A 23,402-nucleotide genomic window follows, 5' to 3' on the forward strand; every position below is an offset into this window, starting at 1 on the left:
TCTGTTGTTATATTTTCTTGCATTGGTAAAGATATTTCAGTAATTAATACAGTGGTGCAGTCTCTAATCCTTAAAGGGGTTGTCTAAAAACTCAGGTAGCCTCTATAAATGGTATATAATAAAAAAAAATTGCTACTCACCCATTTTCTACCCTGCTTCTTCCCATGTTGTGCTTCGGTCTGCTCCACTGCTGGGTTTTTTCTGGTTGCAGCAGTGCGTACAGGTCGCGAATGGCCACTGGCCTCAGCAGTGATGTTACATGTGCATGGAAGATGACATCATTGGCAGGGAGGACTGGGGCACAATGCAGGAAGAAGCAGGGGAGAAAAGGGTGCATTTAATTACTTTTATTATTTTAAATCATTTACAGGGCTGCTGAGTTTTTATTTTATTTTCAGACTACCCTTTTAAATCCTTTTAAAGATTTATTTCGAGCTTAGGCAACAAATGAAAAACCTCAAATAAGAGCAAAGTGAAGCTTAAAATGGACCCTTATCCAAATGTTTTCCTGTTACACAGAGAGAGAGCCCCTATAAAACCAAATGGTTCTCTGGGAACAACTGAAGATAAATGAGCAGAATGGTTCTCTTCTAACACATACACATGATGAAGCGGCACCTTTATTTCAGTAGAAATCACAAGATTAAATTGCCGACTGATCCCGCCAAATTTTATCAAACGTATATAGCAAACGTACGTAAGGGATCCTAAAAGCTTTATAGTATTATCATTCATAAAGGTAGTAATTGGGTTAGAATTGTGACATCTACTATATGCGCTGATTTTTCTTTCTGATTTTGCATAAATGAGAAAAAAAGCATAACATGTCACACTGGGTGCAGTATTATGGAGCAGTGCTTGTAGGTGAGAATAAACTTGTAATGTCGCACAACACGGAGCAACATAGGTGACACAGTAAATCCTGCACACAGCTTTTATGTTATATGTACAGATGTCCGATGCTCTTGGTTGAAAAAAACAAAACAAAAAAAACATGATTTTTTGATACTCTGTGTCCAGAGGTCTAGCACAAATGTGTTGCCACCTAAAAGTTGAGATGTGATTTACAGCTTATGAAGGATTTTACTACCATATCTTACTACCACAGCTCTATGATAATGTGCAGATTTCACCAAATCCATCTACTTAGAACTCTTAGTATCTCGGTCACTTATATCTCTATTAGGGACTATACACGGACAGCCTTCCTAAAACCAGCCCTGACACTGACACTGCTTCTTTTAGCAACTACTTGCATCGCTCTTGTAATAATAATCTTAGAGCATCTATTCTGTTATGCATTCCTTTATTATTTCTGCTAGAAGTGATGAATGAATTGCTAGCAGTTTGCAGTGAAGGTCCAGATGGATGTTATCAGTTGGGGGCGTGTCCCTGCACAGTCTGACATTATCCAATCAGCGCTGCCAGTGTCAGACTGTGCAGGAACACACCCTCAACTGGTAACACTCTGCTGGACCTTTATTGTAAACTGCTGGTAATTCATTCATGGCTCTATGGTGCATCATAGAGTCATAAGAATAGATGCTCCAGAATTGTTATTACTTGGGGAATGTAAATAGTTAATAAAATAGACATGTCGGCGGAGGTAGATCCCCTTTAAGCCCATGGCAATATAATGAAACAACAGAAAAGAAACCAGAACACAATAGCATCTCATTCAGAATTTTTTTGTTTTTATTGGATCAACACCTACGTCATGTGATGTCTTGGCACAGATAAAATCTTTACTCAAGCTTGAGACTTGAGTCACTTGACTATTTATGTAGCTGTTTAGAATTAAAAATCTTCTGTCCATTGCAGCTCAGCTCCATTGGAATGAATTGGACTAAGCTACAATGCTGCAACAACCTGCGGAAGGTTGGGGTGGTGTTTTTTGGAAGAAAGTAGGGATGTTTCGCTAATCTTGAACAAGCCCTTCAAGTCTTAGGAGATCCAGACTTGTTGGTGTCCAACTATTTAAAATGCTGTGCAGAGTATTGTGTTGTTCTATCTTCTTCTACATTAATGTGACACAACCTGTAGAGAGCCAGTTAGTATGGTGAGCCTCTTTCTCCTCGCGGCTTTACTATGGCTTTGCTGGTTAGTGAATGGAAATGGACAGAAAAATAAAGACCCACACTGCTGCTCAGGAAAATGGAGACTAGTCAACATCAATTGGCAACAGCAAGGAAAAACCGACTTGGGGTAACAAAATTATGATGAACATACTCGGTTGACATTGTTCAATATTTTACTCTAAATACAAAACATTTAGGGAGACATTTATTATGAATTATACACCACTTTTTGCAAAAAGTCTCTTATACTTGTTATTGGTGGTATAGTTCGGTTCCTGCTTGATTTTAGTTAGTGCTTGCAGAGCAGAGAACTTCAGCTTCCTCCTTCTGAAGTGTGCAGCCCTGGCCGGCAGCTCGCGCGCACGAAGGGAAGCCCAGCAAGTAATTACTCAAGAGCAGACCTTCAGTTTGACATCACACGCTCCTACGGATACCTCTTGAGTCCAGAAACGCATCGGAAGAAATTGTAGACTACAGTGTAAAATAAAAAAAATCATACTTACCTTATCCTTTTGGTTGCAAAGAGCAGGCCGCCACCATCTTGATTGAAGATTTAGAGTGAAGTCTTGCTCTGGCGTGGTGATGTCATACGTCACCGGGAACGGGATTTCGCACGGGATCTTCAATCAAGATGGCAGCGGCCGGCTCTTTGCGCTCAAACAGATAAGGTAAGTATGATTTTGTTTTTATTTTTTTGCTGCCATTCAGGGAAAATTGATTAGTTACCAGGAAGCACGAGGAAATTCAGCTTCTCAGCAAATCAGATTTTCCCTGAAATTTGGAAGTGGACTTCAATTTGCTCAACACTGGTTTTCACTGTCCATAAAACAGACCAAAGTATTACATGCTCCTGTGCATTTCCTGTGGGCTGACAGTCCTTGATAAAACACAGATGTTTGATTATACAGAACATGGACAACACATAGACATGACTTTTGTGTTATTAGGTCCTACGATGGGTAAAACATTGCAAAGATGTACAAAAATATACACCCTAAGGGTTCATTTAGAAAGGACTCTATTGTATCCATGTTTAACAGTCCATAGTTCAATTGTAACATGTAGACAATCCTTGGTTCTGCTGAACTGATTGTGTAGAACCATATGAAGTTCAGTTTAGCAGAGGAGTAATGGGTCCAGATGTTACAGTATTCTGGAAAACGGATTGTTGAATATGTGTACAATGTCCCTAAACCTGTATCAGTAGCTAATACAGTAGTTAATACACATATGTACAATAGCAATTGTGGTATTCACACAAATTCATAAAAAGTTATTTCCAATATTAAAGGGGGGTCTAAAATATGGACTTATTGATTTTTTTAGTTAAAAGGGTTTTCCTTAGATGTGCTACTGTGACTGCAAGGTCATTGTGGAACACTGAAGGGACATGTTCCTTTCTCACTAGGGTTTACCATAAATAATGTCATAATACCAAGGAGCTAATTTTACAGGGAAAGTAATGAAAACTCTTTGAATGGATAAACTATTGAATCTTTGCACAGCATTGAAGGTCATGGGTAGATCACAAGACAGTAGTTCTGATTACCGATGACTATTTGGGTTACATCTACTCAAAAACTGCTCTTTTTAGGCCAATTCACAAAAGCCAGGAGTAGATCTAAAAGAAAATTGTGAAGGAATGAGTCTCCCTAGTACCCACCCTGTGTTGGTTCAAAAATCTGCTTCAGAAACTGGAGGTGTGACTCCAGCCTTTGGGACTATTGACAGGAAAACAAAATTACATTAGTTCTCCAAAGTGAGCTTCACTTGTCTACCCTGTTGAGAGCGTCTATGACTTAGGATATTGATCTTGATGGCTTGTTTCAGGATAGATCATCAATAATAGGTTGGTGGAGGTACAACTCCTGGCACCCCCATGGATCAGCTGTTAGAAGAGACTGTCGCTCATTCCTTCTCTTCACTGTTTATCTGCTTGTGGTCAACAATTGCAGTGGCAGAGAGTAGAGTTATTATTGCTTCTCTGTTTCATTCACTTGAATAGGATGGAGTGCAACTACAACTGCTGTAATTACACTGATTCGCTGCTGCCATCTACAGTAGATGGCAAGCTGGTAAACAGTGAAGAGAATGGGGTGCTCATAGCAACACTGTGGTCTGTTCAAACAGCTGATTGGTGGGGCTGCCATTAGTTGGACCCCTGCTGATTTTATATTAATGATCTATCCTGAGGACAGGTCATCAATATGAGAAAACCGGACAGCCCCTTTAGGATCCATTTTTTTTCATAAATTTAGGAATGATTGAGAATGATTGGTTCATTTGCTGCTTTAAATATGGCACCAACCAGGTTCTTATTCATTTTCTTAAGTGTCTTCTTGCAAGATGACTCCAAAACATATTAAATCTTCTCCAGAGGTCCCTAGGACCGTAGGCTGATTAAACAGAAGAAATTAAAGTGGTATTTTGGTTATAGCAAGTTATCCTTCATCCACAGGATAGGGGACAACTATCAGATCGATGGGGGTCCTATCACTGGGATCCCCACTGATCACGAGAACATTGGCCGTGTACCTTGTGGGACACCCCTTGGAATGGACAGAGAGGCTGGTCAGAAAAGTGCACCACCACCCCATCCATTTCTTTGGGAGTACTGGAGATACCCAAATACAATGCTTAGCCATCTCTAGTGCTCCCATAGTCCATTTCAGGGGGCTTTCACAGGGTTCGGGCCCCCCGTTCTCATGAGCTGCGGGCATCCCAGTAGGACTCTCACTAATCTGATAGTTATTCCCTACCCTGTGGATAGGGGATAACTTGTTATAACCCAAATACCCTTTTAAGGTTTCTTTCCAGAATATGAATAGAGTTTTCAACCTTTTTCTAGGGCTATGCTCATGGGCTATGCATCTAAGCGCTTTCATTTAATAGGAAAAAGTTGCAATACCAAGCAGATAGGAGTATTTCTGAAGGAAAAAGCAAACCCTCTTTTCTAATCCTGGACAAACCCTTTAAAGGGGTTGTCTCAACTTGCCGTTACTAAGGCAAGATGAGACACAGTTACGACCACCTCCCGTCCGGGAAACAGCAGAGTGCTCCGGTACTTTGCTGTGCATGAGAGCTACCGAAACTCTAGAACTTCAAATATATTGAATAATGGGGACTGGGTATTGCGGATGTGCTAGCGGCCAACTAGCAACCCCTCAGCTCTATACACAAAATCCGATGACAGGTTCCCTTTAAATAGTTGTGCAAACCAGGCACAACTCTGTTACAGAGAGGTAGGAAATCAGATGATTACTGCAGCTCGATTGTCTAGCTAATGGTGTAGCAACCTCTGCTCTTGCTAAACAATGAATGGGTCAGAGGGCTGCTGATTCTCAAAAATAAAGGAAATGTATTGCAGTGTGTTATACCTGCCAGTATATCTATCGATGGAGTACAGAGCGTCCACTTTCATTTGTCAACTGCCTAGCACTATGGTACCTATTGACTAGAGATGATCAGATTGAAACCCACAAAGTTTCCTCGTGCTTCGTGTTAGGGAATCAATTTAAATTGAAATAAAGTAAAAAACTAAAAAAATCTAACTAACCGCCTCCATTTGCTCGCAACGGACAGCCAGCTGCCATCTTGATTGAAGATCTCGGCCGAAATCCCGTGTGTGATGACAACGTCTCGCGACGCACGATATTTAGCGCCAGATCTACATGCAAGATAGCTGCGGCTGGCCCATCACGAGCAAATGGAGGAGGTAAGTTTTATTTAATTTTTTGAATGTTAATTTTACACTGTTTTTACACTCAGATGCCGCGATCAGATGGCTGCTATTGCAGCTCCCTGTCATCGCACCCACTACTTACAAAAAAATGCGCTTTGTTACGAAGCAAATTTTTTTGTAAAATTCAGTGAATCAGCCAAATCTAACTTTTCAATAATTTGCTCATCTCAAGTATTGACCACAGCATGTAAGTGGCTTAACAGCCGAGACTGGATTAGACCGTTGCAGATGGCACAGGCCTAGCTATTAATCCAGGGCCCTGACGGTTCCATACATGTACAATGCTGAGCCTTAAAGGGAACCTGTCACCTGGATTTTGGGTATAGAGCTGAGGACATGGTCTGCTAGATCGGCGCTAGCACATCCGCAATATCCAGTCCCCATAGCTCTGTGTGCTTTTATTGTGTAAAAAAAAAAACAATTTGATACATATGCAAATTAACCTGAGATTAGTCAGAGCTTGAAAATATGACTCTTCTCTGGTCACACAAGTAAGATATGACTCTTATGTCAATTTGGATAAAAGGCGGGAAGTACAAAAATGCATAATACTTATTGAATTCGTCTGCAAATGAAATTAAGTGTAATTTATATGTTTAGGGTTACACAATGAACATTTAGAAACGCTTTGGTGAGGGTAGCATAGTAAAGGTGACAGGTTTCCTTTAAATGCCCTCCTGCTGAACTCTCTGTCTACATGATTGGGGTCATTTATCAAACTGGTGTAACATAGAACTGATTTAGTTGCCATAGCAACCAATCAGATTCCACCTTTCCACCTTTTTTTTCCAGCTGGCGTCCATATGGTGTGGAAGAGGAGGTTGGGGGGTGAAGAAAGAGAATAAAAAAAAAAAGACGAGTGGTATTACTTCCTTCCCCCAGTCCCTTTCAATATAGGGGTGAATGCGCAATGTGGCACCAATCTTTTCAGTTTTTTTACAGACAGCTCCATAGAGAGATAGATTATATAAAGTTACCTTTTGACTGTTAGATAATCATTCCAGCAAAAATCATACTGCAAAGCCAAGTAGTAGTCCATTCCTTCTAAAACAATAAAACAATAAAACAAATAGCTGTTTATGACTAAATATGCGGTATTGCCATACTTAGGCACTCCACAAAATGTTACACGATTTCTCCTATCTCCTATTATCCTGTCAAAATGAAAAACAATTGAGCTTAATCTATAAATTACTGGAAGATGTTTCTCATATTTTAGAAGCTCAATGACTCCAGCAAACCTAAAATTGTGCCTGAAAAACATTTTAATAAAAAGCCCTCAAAATCTACAAGGTGCTCCTTTATTTCCAAAACCTGTGTTTAGGTCAAGTTGAACACTGGGGCCGCATTTAATATGGGATATTTCTAAAAACTGCACAAGTGTAGTAATAAATATTTGAGTTTTGTTTCCCCGATAACACCTGTATTAAAACTAAATTCTGCCAAAAAAATTAGTTTTTAACTTTTTGAACAAACTTCCCAAATGCTTTTTGGAATACTTTAAGAGGTGTAGTTTTTAAAACAAGGTAATTTTTGGGGGTTCTAATATATAGGCACCTCAAACCACTTCCGAAATGAATTGATGCTTTAAAAAATAAGCTTTGGAATATTTATCTTTTTTACTTTGAAAAATTGTTTTTCAACGTATTAGTGTTCTAACACATTGAAACAGATGTCATAATAAAATACACATATGGTAATTGTTAATTGTTAACTAATTTGTATTGTGTGACTCAGAAAAATAAAAAAAATGCAACTTGCTATTTTTTTACTTTTGATAATAAGTAAGCACATAATATAGTGGCCAAAAATGACCGATAACATGAGGTACAACCTATCATGAAAAACAACTCTCAGAATCAACATTCCAAAGTTATGAACGTGGTGAAGAGCAAAGTGAAGACAGCGGCACTCACCCGTGTGTATTCAAAAAATTCAGCAGCTTTATTGATCCCAAATTACATCAGGCAGGGGGCGGACATTCAGAGGCACGCATTGATCAGCGGCGACCGTTTCGCGCTACATGCGCTTCTTCTGGCTGTGCGTCAATGCGTGCCTCCACATCACTCCTTTTAAATGCTGCCGCAAGCCGTCATCATGGAAACTGACAAATCGGATTGCGTCTGCATAGAGGAGGTGATTAAGGTAGGACACATATAAAAACAAAATACATGCAATAACCATGATATACATACAAATCAAACAACAACTTTTAGTGTGGTATGACATTACAAAAAAGGGCTAAGATCGTTTCTGTCATTAGGTCCAAGTTCTCCTAAGGCTTGTGTACGCAATATCCACCTAGCCTCTCTCTGCAGGAGGAGGCGGTGTCTATCTCCCCCCTGCAGAGGAGTGGATACGGTTTCCAAGCCAGAGAAGGAAATGCAACCTGTGTCGCCATCATGTGCAATTCTCATGTGTTCTATGAACCTAGGGCAACATTTCCCTGTCTTGATGGAATTAAAATGTTCCCTCACACGTTCAAAAAGGCATCTAATAGTTTTTCCAATGTAGAAACGTCCACATGTGCACAATAATAGGTATACTAAATAAGTACTCCGACAGTTAATAAAGGTATTGACTGTATGTTTAATACCAGCAAATTCAATACTCTTTTTCTGGGAATTATTGGTGCACAGTGAACAATTTCCACACCTGTAGTTGCCTTTTGGAAGGTTGCGTTTGAGCCAATTCTTACTGTTGTCCATTTGAAGTCTGCTCCTGACAAGTTTGTCCTTAACGGTGTAACTCCTTCTAAAAGAAATGAGGGGTCTCTGTCCTGTCAGCTCATTTAGAGTTGCATCCCTCCTCAAAACATCCCAGTTCTTAAATATGACTGATCGAATGCGATCAGCCATAGGGCTGTATTTGAAGGAGAACGCAAATCTGGTGCCCCCAATCTGGTCAGCACTTCTATCCAATTTCTGATTACCGTTGCTCAAGAGGCTATCCTGTGAGAAATTTCTCTCCACTTTTTCCATATCCCTGCTTAGTGTTTCTTCGGGGTAACCCCTCTTTACTAAGCGCTGTTTAAGGTCATTAGCCTGTCTATGGTAGCCACTATCTTTGCTGTTAATGCATCTTAGTCTGATGAACTGTCCGTATGGTACGGCTTTTTTGACGCTTCGTGGATGGAAGCTGTCGTGGTGGAGCAAGGAGTTGGTCGCCGTGGGCTTCCGAAAACCCTCCGTGACCAACTCGTCGCCTTCCACCACGACAGCCACATCCAGGAACTCTAACCTGTTGCCCCCAAAATTAAGGGTAAAAGTCATGCCCATGTCGTTTTTATTTAAGTAATCAACGAAATCACTGCACTCTTTTTCCGTACCCTCCCAGACTATGAACACATCATCTACAAAACGTAGGTATGTTTTCAGTTTTAAAAGAAATGGGTTGTTCACAGAGTACACATATCTGTCTTCTAGTCTGGCAAGGTACATATTAGAAAAAGTGCAGGATACGGGGGTCCCCATAGCCGTACCCAGTCTTTGCCTGAACCACTCGTTACCGAATTGAAATACGTTGTTAGTCAAGATGAACTTTAATGCCTCCCCAATAAATTCACAATACACAGGGCTTTTACCCAGGTTCGCCACGATGTCAAGGACCGCCTCTACACCGGCATCATGAGGGATGCGGGTGTAGAGGCTTTCCACATCGAGGGACACCAATTGGTAATCTTTCTGCCAGTGGATTTCTTTGAGAGCCAACAAGAATTCATTAGTATCCCTGAGATAAGCAGGTGCACTACTGAGTATTGGTCTCAGGAGCCAGTCCACATACTTGGATAAAGGCTCAGTCACTGAGCCAATCCCCGCGACGATGGGACGCCCCGAGGGGTGGCTCAGTGACTTATGGACCTTTGGGAGAAAGTATCAAGATGGCTTGACTGGAGATAGCGGGACAAGTTTATCCAACATATTTCTGGGTAAAAAACCCACCTCCACGTATCTTCTAACGAGGGATTGCAACAACTGCTGGGTACCAGGTAGGGGATCCCCCCGCATCCTTTCATAAACACAGGTATCACCCAATTGTCTCATGGCCTCGTTGACATAAAATTCTTTAGACATGAGAACAACGTTACCCCCCTTGTCCGCCGGTTTCACTATTATATCTTCCTGGGAACGTAGCCACTGTAAGGCTTTTTGTTCCTCTATAGTGATGTTTGGTTGAGCAGTGGAATATATCACTGCTTTAATATCCCTCATAACTTGATATTGGAAGATATCAATGCTACTCCCGGCGGGCATAGGGGGGCAAAATGTGGATTTAACTCCACCAACAAATGGATCCACGGAGACATCAGTTAAGGATCTCTCAGTGACATCCATTCCAGTAAGAAACTCCAGACAGGCTCGTTCATCCTCATTGAATTTGTTGGATACTTGGAAAGCCACAGGATCCGGCTGAAGTGGCAACTCTCCTTGAGTGGTAGATAATTTCTGTGGAGTGTCTCTAAATAGCTTATGCAGGTATAGTTTACGGGTAGCTTTAAATAGATCAACTTCAAAGGTTGTTGGATCAAATTTTTCGGTTAAACTATAACCAAGTCCCTTATTAAGGACTTTTAAGCATCCCGGAGGTAATAGACGGCCAGTTAAATAGATCACTAAACTCTCATCAGAGGGTGAGAGGACGTCTACTTCCTCCAAGAGACTTGTTTCCTCTCCCTTCCTGATTTTCTGACTCCTGTTACTTTTGTTTGTCTTCCCTCCTCTTCTGGTCCTTTTCCTAAAGGGTCACATGACTCCCTTACAGAATCAGCTGACGTATGACCAGGATCATCCGAAACACTGGAATCGGAATCCGTTGTCCAATAATCGTTGTTCTGGCGTCGATAGTTTTTTTTCTTTTGTTGTTTTTTATTAAATCTTTTACCGGTGTTCCAGTTAAAGATTGTGCCCGACTCATAATCCTGCTTATCTCTTACAAATTTATCTCTTTTTCTTTCCTTGACTTTGGCTTGCGTGACAGTTAACTTTTTATTCAGCTTTTTATCAAAGGTGTCCAGAAGATTTTCAGATAACCTGGATTCCAGCTCTGTCCGTGCTTTATCAAGTTCGCTTTTAACGGTGTCATATTCTTTGATGTCTCTTTTTAGTACCATTTCTAATATTTGCAGAGAAAAGCCCATGTGTAATGATTGCCACTCCTTTAAAAAAACGTCATCGTGTTCATACTGTGCAGGAACTTTGTATATCCTTAAGCCCCTGGGCACTTCCACTTTCCTTATAGGATTAAGTGATTTAACTGTCCAGAAGAGACGTATCTCTTTCTCTGCTAACTGCGCTATTTTGAACTCAAGCGCACGAGTGCTCAGATTTTGCAGGGCGTCTTTGGCGTTGCACTGCGTGAAAAAATCCTCCGCCCCTTGTCTGCCTTCAAGTAAAGATTGGCTGGATGCCTCTGTAGCCATGATCATTCAGTAGTTGCAAAATGTATCCTGTGTGTTGCTCAGCCGGCGATATATAGTGTGCTCAAATCCCAAAGAGAAAGTCCTGAACAATTGTAACAAGTAAGGTAGGATGAATCGTATGCTGTTAACGGCTGGAGAGGACACACACGGTCGGTGGTGCTCAGCTGCGCAGGTAAGATTCAGTATGAACGTGGTGAAGAGCAAAGTGAAGACAGCGGCACTCACCCAAAATTCAGCAGCTTATTCATGTCAGATTCATGTGTGTTCGGCCGGAATAGTGGTGCCGCCCCCTACCTTACTTGTTACAAACATTCCAAAGTTATTCCCATATAAAGTGACACACCAGATTTGAAAAAACAAGGCACTACCCTGAAGCTCAGACTAGGCTGCATCTGTAAACCTTCAAAGACAATTTTTAATACATTATTATTATTGATTTACATGTATTTGGTGCTAATAAACATTTTTGTAATAAGTTATAAGTAGAAAGTTCTGAAGATATCAGAGGGGTGCTGGAGATTGAGCTGACGGCTCTATCAGAGCTTTCGAAAGCTGCTATGTATTGTGAAATAAAGCAGCCATATGAGCCAAACCGTCACAAATATTTTATAAAACCTAATACAAAAATGGAGCCTACCATACATGTTAATCAATAATTTTAAAATAGGCTCTTAAGGTTTACATAGCCTTTAGGGAGATAAATAAGCACTCCAGCATTTTTACATATGTAATGCTAACTGACCAGCAATATGCAAGCATATATCACCAGTCCAGGCTCTCTTGTGTAGACAGATCTCAGCCTTTCCTGTATGGAGGACTTCCTGTGAATTACATGACTAAATTATCTATCAAATCCTTCCTTTTAGTTCTCAGACCCATCCCTCATTCAAACATACAGTAATCTGATCAGGCAGGCTGTTCCTGCATGGAACAACCCACTGGATGTTACTGGATCAAATTCTACCATTCACTGCCAGTACCATTCACATGCAGCATTTTTTGTCTGGCCAACAGCCAGCATTTATGCTGGAAACGGCTACCGTAAGAGACGGCTGGATTTAGAAATGCAACTGTGAACGTCCCATAATGCTAATGAAGATATCATCTTTTTACTATCTAAGGAAGCAGTAATGCAGTGATAAAATAGGTGAGTCTATACAGTTATGAGCTGCAGTTATAAATCTTACATGACTAATGCTAACTCTCTATGCTACCTGTGAGTGCTGTGTGCAGAATCTCCAGTGTATCTATGAGATACAGCTTCACATTGCTACACCCCTGCCCACAGGATATTTGCTGGCAAAGCCTCTGGCACAAATACTGAACATTGCAGTAGGCTTGCAGTGGGCAGCTGCACTGAAATACACTGTCAGAACTGCTCTAGGAGTCCTCTCTAGTAACTTAGAATGGCACAGCAGTCCGGACTGTGTCTTTCAGCTCAGCTTTGAAAGCTGACATATTAGTCCCAGTTACAGGGGGAATACAGCCCCCAGAGAGGTTGTACACTGCTTGTATAACCTCACTGTGGAGCTGATCTGGATCTGCTAAGACCCAAAACCTCGTACAGACACCCAGTCCCTAGTGATTACAAGACTGCTGGAACCAGAGAGGCACTTTCTGGTCTCTATACATAGCGATGAGAATGGCAGGAACAGTGGAAAAACATACCTACTTTCTCAATGGGGAGCCCTACTGGTTCCCTGCTCCCACAGCTTCATGATTAGTACGCAGCTAAGATCTCTGCAAATACATATTAAAACGTCCACCCAGAGATATATTCCACCCACCAAGATGTATACAGTCAACTGCAAGTCAGCAAGCAGTTAAAGGGAGTCTGTCACCTCCAAAATCAGTTTCAAAGTAAGCATACTGTCATATAGTGTGGATGCCCTGAATCCTAACCATAGCTTACCTGAGAAAATCTGAGCCTCTAAATCTTGAGAAATGCTTCTTATATTTCAATGAATGGTCAGGGCCATTCTATTCAGTGTACCTGGCATCTCCTGTGTCACTGCTACCAACTCTAAAATCTCAGGGACTTAGACAAGGGATGTGGACTGGTGTCCTGACCAGTGAAGCAATTGTGTCCATGGTACACCAAAAACCTTATTCATATAAAAAAAAACATTTCTCAGGGAGAGAGGACCAGAAAGATATGGTTATATTTTGGGGTGCCTACACCATATGCTTACTTTGAAACTAATTTTGGAGATGATAGATTCCCTCTAAGGGTACAGTAAACTATCTTTCAGTTAAAGAGGTTGTCTGGTTTCTGCTTGTAATAAAGAAGTGATTGTTACTTGACAGGTCCAACGCCACTGCTCTGTTTACCCAGATTCAGCTGTAATTTCATGTCAACATTGTATGATCGCTGGAGTCAGTTACTGACCTAAGCAATGCGTTCAGCAAGATCCATCCGAGAGAGAGAATAATATGCTACTGTTGTTTTTTCAGCCATATATATGCATTGTCGGATAGGTACTCTTTCTCAGTATGCGTAGTACTTGTGCAGAGTATTGTAGGACAGGCCATGCCCCTCAGGGTTTCTGGGAAATATATTCAAATTAGTTTTCCTAAGCCTAGCTGATACCAGCAGGTATAGCATTTGTTAATTTGATATATTTTTTCCCAGAAACCGAGAGGAACGTTGCCTAGCCTACATTAGTCAACACATATTAATTGGTCTCCATAATACAAATATACCCACCCAGAGTTCCCCTAAGAACACTTAACTAGAAAGGATGACTCTATCTGCTTTACTCTAATAAACGACTTTTGTCCTGAAAGAACTAGATGCAGGTAATTTCTGAACTTTTGGGGAAATTCAGAATGAATTCAAAACCAGTAGATCTGATTCCCTCATCCTTTAATGTGGATACTTTGATATAACCCTATGCTATTTTCTATCAGTATTAAATTGTACTGCTTACTTTTTATGTTTTGCAGTTATTTATTTTATGTAATGTGGTGATAAAGCTGAATTATTCCTAATAAAGACAAAAACTACGCTTTAAAAAAAAATCCATCTAGTTTAAATGCTACATAATGTCTGTTTTTGCACCACTCTTGTCCACGGCTTGTGTCTGGTATTGCGGCTCAGCCCCATTCAAAGGGTTTTCCAGGATTTTTTAAAAGATGACCTATCCACTGGATAGGCCATAAGTATCTGATTGGTGGAGGTCCGACATAAGCTTCGGGGCCTTCTCTCAGCTCACCAAGCACAGAGCTGTACATTGCATAGCGGCCATGCTTGTTACCGCCTATTCACTTGAATGAGGCTTAGCTGCTCCTAGTCCATGTGACAGAGGAACGTGTCGTCACTCAGGATAGGCCAACATCAGTATAAAAATGTTAGAAAAACCCTTTCAGGTTAATGAAAGTTTAGGCTACTTTCACACTAGCGTTTTTACTGGATCCGGCAGGGCTCAGCAAAAATGCTTCCGTTACTGATAATACAACCATCTGCATCCATTATGAACGGATCCAGCATGCTACGATTTGCTCTCCGGTATGAGAGCAGAATGCATTTTGGAGCATTCCGCTCTGTTCAGTTACGTTTTGTCCCCATTGACAATGAATAGGGACAAAACGGAAGCGTTTTTTTTTTTTCGGTATTGAGATCTCAATACCAGAAAATATAAATGCTAGTGTGAAAGTAGCCTCAGATGCAATACCAGGGTAAGCCCTTTAACAAAAGCAGCACTGTTGCTGAAAAAACTTCTACCTCTTTAAATTTATAATTATATTAAATTGTAACATCAGTTGTTTGCAAGTCCGAAAGTCTGGACACCATAAAAACTCTTAACAAAAGGAAAAAAAAAAATATTATGAAGTATTTCACGTGATAGAACAATAAAGATATATCATAGCAATAGTCGCTGTACTGTATATTTATCGTTTATGTGCAAACTGGTGTAGCAGTCAAGATTGTTGGAAGAAATCCAAACTCAATTTTAGCTTTACAGAGACCCAGACATGGATGAAACAAAGACAGCATGAAGGAGTAAAATGTTCTAAAAAAAAACAAAGGATAAATGGAACATTCTAAAGGTTCAGATATTTAAGGCATCAAGGTGCTGAGATGTTCTTTTAGTTAAAGGCTTTTTTACGTTGATTTTTCTAGATGTTCTATGTTCGTTAAAATGACTATAACTGTACTTTGACTGCGATAGCAGAGAGATCCTGACTGTTATATTAGCTTTAAAGGGTACATGGCTGATTTTCTTTTTTACTTCAAGCCGTTTTGAGTATTTAGCTCTTGTTATGACTTACAGTCAGGTCCATAAATATTGGGACATGGACACAATTCTAACATTTTTGGCTCTATACACCATCACAATGGATTTGAAATGAAACAAACAAGATGTGCCTTAACTGCAGACTGTCAGCTTTAATTTGAGGGTATTTACATCCAAATCAGGTGAACGGTGCAGGAATTACAGCAGTTTGCATATGTGCCTCCCACTTGTTAAGGGACCAAAAGTAATGGGACAATTGGCTTCTCAGCTGCTCCATGGCCAGATGTGTGTTATTCCCTCATTATCCCAATTACAATGAGCAGATAAAAAGTCTGAGGTTAATTTCCAGTCTGCTATTTGCATTTGGAATCTGTTGCTGTCAACTCTCAAGATGAGATCCAAAGAGCTGTCACTATCAGTGAAGCAAGCCATCATTAGGCTGAAAAAACAAAACAAACCCATCAGAGAGATGGCAAAAACATTAGGCGTGGCCAAAACAACTGTTTGGAACATTCTTAAAAAGAAGGAACGCACCGGTGAGCTCAGCAACACCGGAAGACCACGGAAAACAACTGTGGTGGATGACCGAAGAATTCTTTCCCTGGTGAAGAAAACACCCTTCACAACAGTTGGCCAAAACAAGAACACTCTCCAGGAGGTAAGGGTATGTGTGTCAAAGTTAACAATCAAGAGAAGACTTCCCCAGAGTGAATACAGAGGGTTCACCACAAGATGTAAACCATTGGTGAGCCTCAAAAACAGGAAGGCCAGATTAGAGTTTGCCAAACAACATCTAAAAAAGCCTTCACAGTTCTGGAACATCATCCTATGGACAGATGAGACCAAGATTAACTTGTACCAGAGTGATGAGAAGAGAAGAGTATGGAGAAGGAAAGGAACTGCTCATGATCCTAAGCATACCACCTCATCAGTGAAGCATGGTGGTGGTAGTGTCATGGCGTGGGCATGTATGGCTGCCAATGGAACTGGTTCTATTGTACTTATTGATGATGTGACTGCTGACAAACGCAGCAGGATGAATTCTGAAGTGTTTCGGGCAATATTATCTGCTCATATTCAGCCAAATGCTTCAGAACTCATTGGACGGCCCTTCACAGTGCAGATGGACAATGACCCAAAGCATACTGCAAAAGCAACCAAAGAGTTTTTTAAGGGAAAGAAGTGGAATGTTATGCAATGGCAAAGTCAATCACCTGACCTGAATCCAATTGAGCATGCATTTCACTTGCTGAAGATAAAACTGAAGGGAAAATGCCCCAAGAACAAGCAGGAACTGAAGACCGTTGCAGTAGAGGCCTGGCAGAGCATCAACAGGGATGAAACCCAGCATCTGGTGATGTCTATGCGTTCCAGACTTCAGGCTGTAATTGACTGCAAAGGATTTGCAACCAAGTATTAAAAAGTGAAAGTTTTATTTATGATTATTATTATTATTATGTCCTATTACATTTGGTTCCTTAACAAGTGGGAGGCACATATGCAAACTGCTGTAATTCCTGCACCGTTCACCTGATTTGGATGTAAATACCCTCAAATTAAAGCTGACAGGCTGCAGTTATACTTCTATTTTTTGCACTATTTCTTGCTAGCCTACTAGTATGTTTTCACCAATTCTGAAAAAAAAAAAGGACAAGATATTGCAGAATGCAGTTTTATTTAGCCCAATAAAGTGATGGACCCGTCTTTTCCGTTGAAATGACTAAAATGACTGACAGAATTGTAGCAGCGATGTAAACTTGCCCTTATATGTTTTAGGAATAAGCAATGAAGAGGGCTTGTTTATAGTCTGTAACCATGGAAACACGTACATCTACCTCGGCATGTAGACACAAACAAGTAATCTTTTATTTTTTTGTGCAAGTGAAACATTTACAAAATTGTATTTTATTTCACTTTAAATGCACCAGAGCTTAAAATTTTTAATTGATTGTGAAGGTGGACATCTCCTTTAAAGGGGCTGTCTTCTTTGAAGATTTCCTTTTTTTTTTTTTTAAGGGGTCACAATGAGTGGTTCACAGGCTGTTACACCAGTACTAATATCTCTGTAGGTAAAACTAACAGAGTTACTAAATGTTGACTGGTGCTTTAATGTCTGATTAACTAAAGTGTGGTCATTTTTCCCCTGTAGGTAGAAACTCTCTAAAAGTTTCATAGCTTAAATACTGGACATGCAACCACTGCAAACCACACTGGATGCAGCTGTCAGTATTGAGGCTTGTCACCACTGGCCAGTGATTGACTATAGCAGTTAGGTTTGCATTAACATCAGAAATTCTGTTATAGTGTTCCGTTATAAAATAGTTATAACAGAATATAACGGAATTCTAGGATATAATGCAAAACTGAAGCTTTTAAGAGGCATTCCATTTTGTTCCGTAATACGTGACAAAAAAAAAGTCCTGTCGACAGGACATTTTTTTTCCGTCATGAATAACAGAACAAATCAGTGTGGAAGTTCTTATAGATGAGTATGAAATAATAGGTTATTGTAAATGCACAGCTCCTTTATACACTATTTAAGGCTAATTCTACATTAGTGTTTTTTTCTGTTAGCAAATTCTCTGTTTTTGATAGAAAGAATAGCATGGCCGGTGGCACTGTTCAGCACTGTTTCTGTAAAAAGAAACAGTGTAGAGGCTATGGAAACCTGTCAATCCTAAATATTAATCAGTGGGCTACATTAGATTTGCATTATGTTTGCTGGGACTTCTTCAAAAAAACATCCATCATACTTAGTGATGAGAGAAGTTTACAAAAATTTGATTCGTCTGCCTCGCTGAATTTCACCAAGAACTTCGCTTCATGACAAGTGAAGTACAGTATTTCTTTGTAATTAGTGGGGGAACAGCGATTGTACCGCCCCCGTCATTAAACCCCTCAGATGCCACTCTCATTGTTTATTGAGGCATCTGAGATGAAAAATTAGGGCTATAAAAATTAAAAAATTAGGAATAAAATCATACCTTATCCATTTAGGCACGAAGAGGCTGTTACCCCCAGCTTTTTCACCTTCATGGCATATCCTAGTGATATGCTCTTTAAGAATGGTTGAACACAGACTAAAAATCAACTGGGACAAAGAAAAGCTCTGCAGAGCAAGTCCCTATTCTTTACATTATTTTAGGATAAGTGTCCATTTTTATAGGGTTATAACATGAAAAGTATTACTATGCAATGAATAGGCCATTTCAAATGAAGTATTGTTGCAATAAAATACTTTTTTCTATGCACACTACATTTTCCTCCTGTGGATAAAATTCTGGTCCACCTTCTCCAGCATTCAGGTGTGAACTAACATGTTCAGTAGCTTCTCTGCCCCCCACCCTTCAGTCCTGACATAGTGATTCACCTTTCATTCAGTCAAGCCTTTTAAATTCTTAGAAGTATATACAGTAGCTATATATCTCTATAAACCAGGGGTTCACAACCTTTTCTGGTCCAAGGGCCACATTGTCAGACTGAACCAATTCCATGGGCCACAAAAAAGCTAAAAAGGTGTATTGCCAACTGAAACATTTATGACATATCAAACGTTTATGCCATAACTGTCTGCCATACTTTTCCCACTACAGAAAAAACACCGATCTGGAGTGGTCTGTTCATACCCTAGAATGGAGGAGTACAGACACGGGAGTATTTCATTTATTCCATAAAGTACAATAAATATAGCTACATGCATTCATACTTGTCTACCTCATCGACTTCTTGTTAGAGTTTCAGACGGGTGAAGAGACCCCGATTCTGCCAATATGTGTGGTCCTAGATATGGTCACAAAGTGTACCATTAGCACTTATCTGTCCATGCTCCCATCCTGCAGGCCAGCCCCTGACAAGGAAAATACAGCTAATGAGCAGTTACTAGATATAGACAATAGTGTTGGTCGAGCACATCTAAAGAGCACCCGAGCACAATGGAAGTCAATGGGAGAACCCGAGCATTAAACCAGGCACCCCCTGCTCTGAATAGGGGAGCGTGTCTGGTTCATAGGAAAAGGTCAGAAATTGATGGAAAAAACACTGAAATGATTCGGGAACAGCATGGGGAGGATGTCTGGATGCATCTTGGACTCCCAGGTCGCTGCTGGGAACGATGTTGTAGTAGTACGCCACTTTTACAGACTGACAATAATACGCACAAAACCAAAGATAAAATCTATTTTAGAGGGAAAATTGTTAGGAAACATTCTTTCCTGTATATAAAGTGCAAATGCTGCCTAACATTACATGGAAGAGGCACTCCGATACAACCTGTATATCACATAAAGGAAGGCCTCATTCACATTTTGGTATAATAGTTTAGGTATTGCAACTCCTACACTCATAAAGCCTATGCACTAAGTGAAAGGGCTGACAAAAATTACAAGGAACTGGCACTCCAATACACCCTTTTTTACACATAAAAGAGGGCATCATACACACCCATAAAAAATTATGATTGATGGCCTGCTGGTGATCCTGAAAAACATTAGGAGCAAGGGCCTGCTAGTGACCCTCTAAAACATTAGGGGTGAGGGTCTGCTGCTGAGCTGACAATCTAAAACATTAGGGGTGAGGGCCTGCTGCCGAGCTGACCATCTTAAATATTTTGTGGGTGAGGGCTTGCTGCCGAGCTGAATATCTAAAAGATGTTGTGGGTGAGGGCCTGCTGCTGAGCTGACCATCTAAAAATTTAGAGGTATGGGTCTGCTGCTGAGCTAACCCTCTAAGACATTATGGTTGAGAGCCTGCGGGTGACCCACAAAAAAATTATGGGTGAGGGTCTGCTGGTGACCCTCTAAAACATTAGGAGAGAGGGCAGCCTAATAAGCATGTTGATATGATGGAGGAGGAGAATGAGAAAAAGAAGATTGAACCATATACCCTTTTGAGTGGTGGAAGAGGTCCATGGGAATACAGTGTATTCAATACATCATAAAAGCCACATTTAGAGTGCCTTTATGTTCAGCCGCTTTCCTCTGGTGGAGTAGAAAAGTCAGCGGCAATCCAGGCCTTGTTAATTTTCAGAAGAGTCAACCTGTCAGCATTTTCAGTTGACAGGTGGATGCGCTTATCAGTTATTATGTCCCCAGCTGCACTAAATACATACTCTGACAAAACGCTAGCGGCGCGCCAGGCCAGCACCTCCAAGGTGTAGAGCGCCAGTTTGTGCCACGTATCTAGCTTGAACACTCAATAGTTGTAAGGCACAATGGGATCACTGAGGACGCTGACACGGTCTGCTATGTACTCCTTCACCATCTTCCAAAATTTTTCCCTCCTTGTGACACTAGGCCGCGCATCAGGTTGAGGGTGCTGGCAGGGTTTAATGAAACTGTCCCAGGCCTTGGAGAGTGTTGCTCTGCCTCTGTTTGAACTGCTGTGTGTTCCCCTCGTCTCCCCTCCTCAGTTGGCCAAGTAACTACGTACTTTGCAGCCAAATTTTGGGAGCAATTTTTCCACAAGAACCTTCTGGTATTGCACCATTTTGCTCATCCTCTCCACGACATGAATGAGAGATGAGAAGTTCTCTTTGTAGCAGGGGTCGAGAAGGGTGAACAGCCAGCAATTGGTGTTCGCCAAAATGAGTACAGCGCGAAGGTCATGGGAAAGGCAGCCTAACATAAAGTCAGCTATGTGTGCCAAAGTCCCAATAGACAGGACTTCGCTGTCCTCATCAGGAGGAGTACTCTCAATCTCCTCATCCTCTTCCTCCTCTTCTACCCATCCACACTGAACAGATGGAATAAAATTTCCATGGGTACTACCCTCTGTAGCAAAGGAAACCACCTCCTGCTCCTCCTCCTCATCATCATCCAATTCGCACTGAGAAGATGAACTGAGGGTGGTGTGGCTATCACCCTGTGTACTGTCCATTTCCACCTCTTCCATATGTGAAGCGTTCGCCTTAGAGACAGAAGTGGGATGGTTATGCTGATAATAGCGTTATCGCCGCTCACCAGTCTGTGTTGATTCCTCAAAGTTGCGTAAAACCTCTCAGAGATCTGACATCAATGCCCACTCGTCGCTTGTGAATAGCGGAAGCTGACTGGAAAGGAGACGACCATGTTGCAGCTGGTATTTTACCAATGTTCTCTGCTGCTGCTGCAGTGCTGCCAGACCAGCGGAAGCTGTCGATGACTTGTGAAAATGTGCACACACGTGGTCCACCTTCACCAGTAGCTCATGCAAATTGGGGTAGGTTTTGAGAAACCGATGAACCACTAGGTTGAACACGTGGGCTAGGCATGGCATGTGTGTGAGCTTGACAAGCTCCAAAGTCGCCACCAAGTTACGGCTATTATCAGACACAACCATGCCTGGTTCTAGGTTGAGTGTCGAGAGCCAGAGCTCAGTCTGGTCCCTTGTCCCCTGCCACAGCTCTGCGGCGGTGTGCTGTTTGTCACCTAACCAGATCAGTTTAAGCACGGTCTGTTGCAGCTTCCCTAATGCAGTGCTACACTGCTTCCAGCTACTGACTGATGACTGACTGGTGCTGCAAGATGATAATTCAGAGGTGGAAGTGGAGGAGGAGAAGGGGAGGTTGCAGCCACTAACGTAGGTGGCGGCGGATACCCTGATGTAAAAAGGGCCCGCAAACCCGTGCGACTCGCTCCCGGCGTCCGGTCATCCAGTGTGCCGTCAGGGAAATGTAGCATCCCTGGCCAAAAGCACTTGTCCATGTGTCAGTCGTTAAGTGGAACTTCCCAATAACTGCGTTGGTCAGGGCACAGGTGATGTTACGGGACACATGCTGGTGTAAGGCTGGGACTGCACACCGTGGAAAATATTGGCGGCTGGGTACAGAGTAACGTGGGACGGCCACCGCCATCAGGCTGCGGAAAGCCTCAGTGTACACAAGCCTAAATGGCAACATTTCCAGGGCCAGCAATTTGGAAAGGTGCGCATTTAGTGCTATGGTCTGTGGGTGGGTGGCTGGGTATTTGCACTTTCGTTTAAAGGCCTGGTGTATAGACATCTGTACGCTGCGCTGGGACATAGAAGTCAATGCTAGCTGATGGTGCTTGCGAAGGTCCAGCTGCATGGTGGGAGGCATCCGGGCCTGCATCTTGTACAGGGGATTGGCCAGCACATAACACAGGGGAAGAGGAGGCAGTGGTATGAGTCGCAGACACTGGTTGAGGACCCAGGCGTTCGGCCCACTTACTATGGTTCTTTGATGCCATGTGGCGGATCATGCTGGTGGTGGTGAGGTTGATAGTGCCCCTGCTAATTTTGGTAAGGCATAGGTTGAAAATGACAATTCTTTTATTGTCCGCACTTTCCTCAAAAACAGCACCAGACTGCAGAACACCTACCCCTTGGCAAGGGAGATTGCCGCAAGGGGGTGCTCCGGGGAACATTTGCGGGCCTGTTTGGTGTGGCCCGCCTTCTCTCTTTTGCCACCCCACTGCCTCTTCCAGCCTGTTGCGGTGCTGTGGAACCCTCCACCTTTGTACTGCTGTCCTCGCTCGGCTTGCCACCTTCCCAGGTTGGGTCAGTGACGTCATCTTCCAGCACCTCCACTTCCTCACTCTGGTCCTCCTCCTAACTTGTTAACCTAACAACAACCTCAGGTATTGCCAACTGTGTCTCATTCTCATCATGAACCTCTTGAGACACTAAATGCGGTTGACTTATTGCCAACTGTGTCTCATCATCATCATCTACCTTGTGAAACACTAATTGACGTTCATTCATAAAGTGGGCGGAGCAGGCGCATGACGTAGTGAGTGACGCGCTGCCCGCCCGCCCTCCCGGCCTGCCTCCTCCCTCATCTCTGCTATGGAACTTAATGTTGTAAGTAATACAGATGGATTACACATGATTATTATATCTTAGCAATGCCTACAGGTTAGATAAGATTATACAACAGTGAGCGGGGCAGTGCAATAGAATACAGGGCCTGCACCAATCCCCGCTGTCAT

This window comes from Bufo gargarizans, chromosome 8, assembly GCF_014858855.1.
Source record: "Bufo gargarizans isolate SCDJY-AF-19 chromosome 8, ASM1485885v1, whole genome shotgun sequence".
Taxonomy (NCBI): Eukaryota; Metazoa; Chordata; class Amphibia; order Anura; family Bufonidae; genus Bufo; species Bufo gargarizans.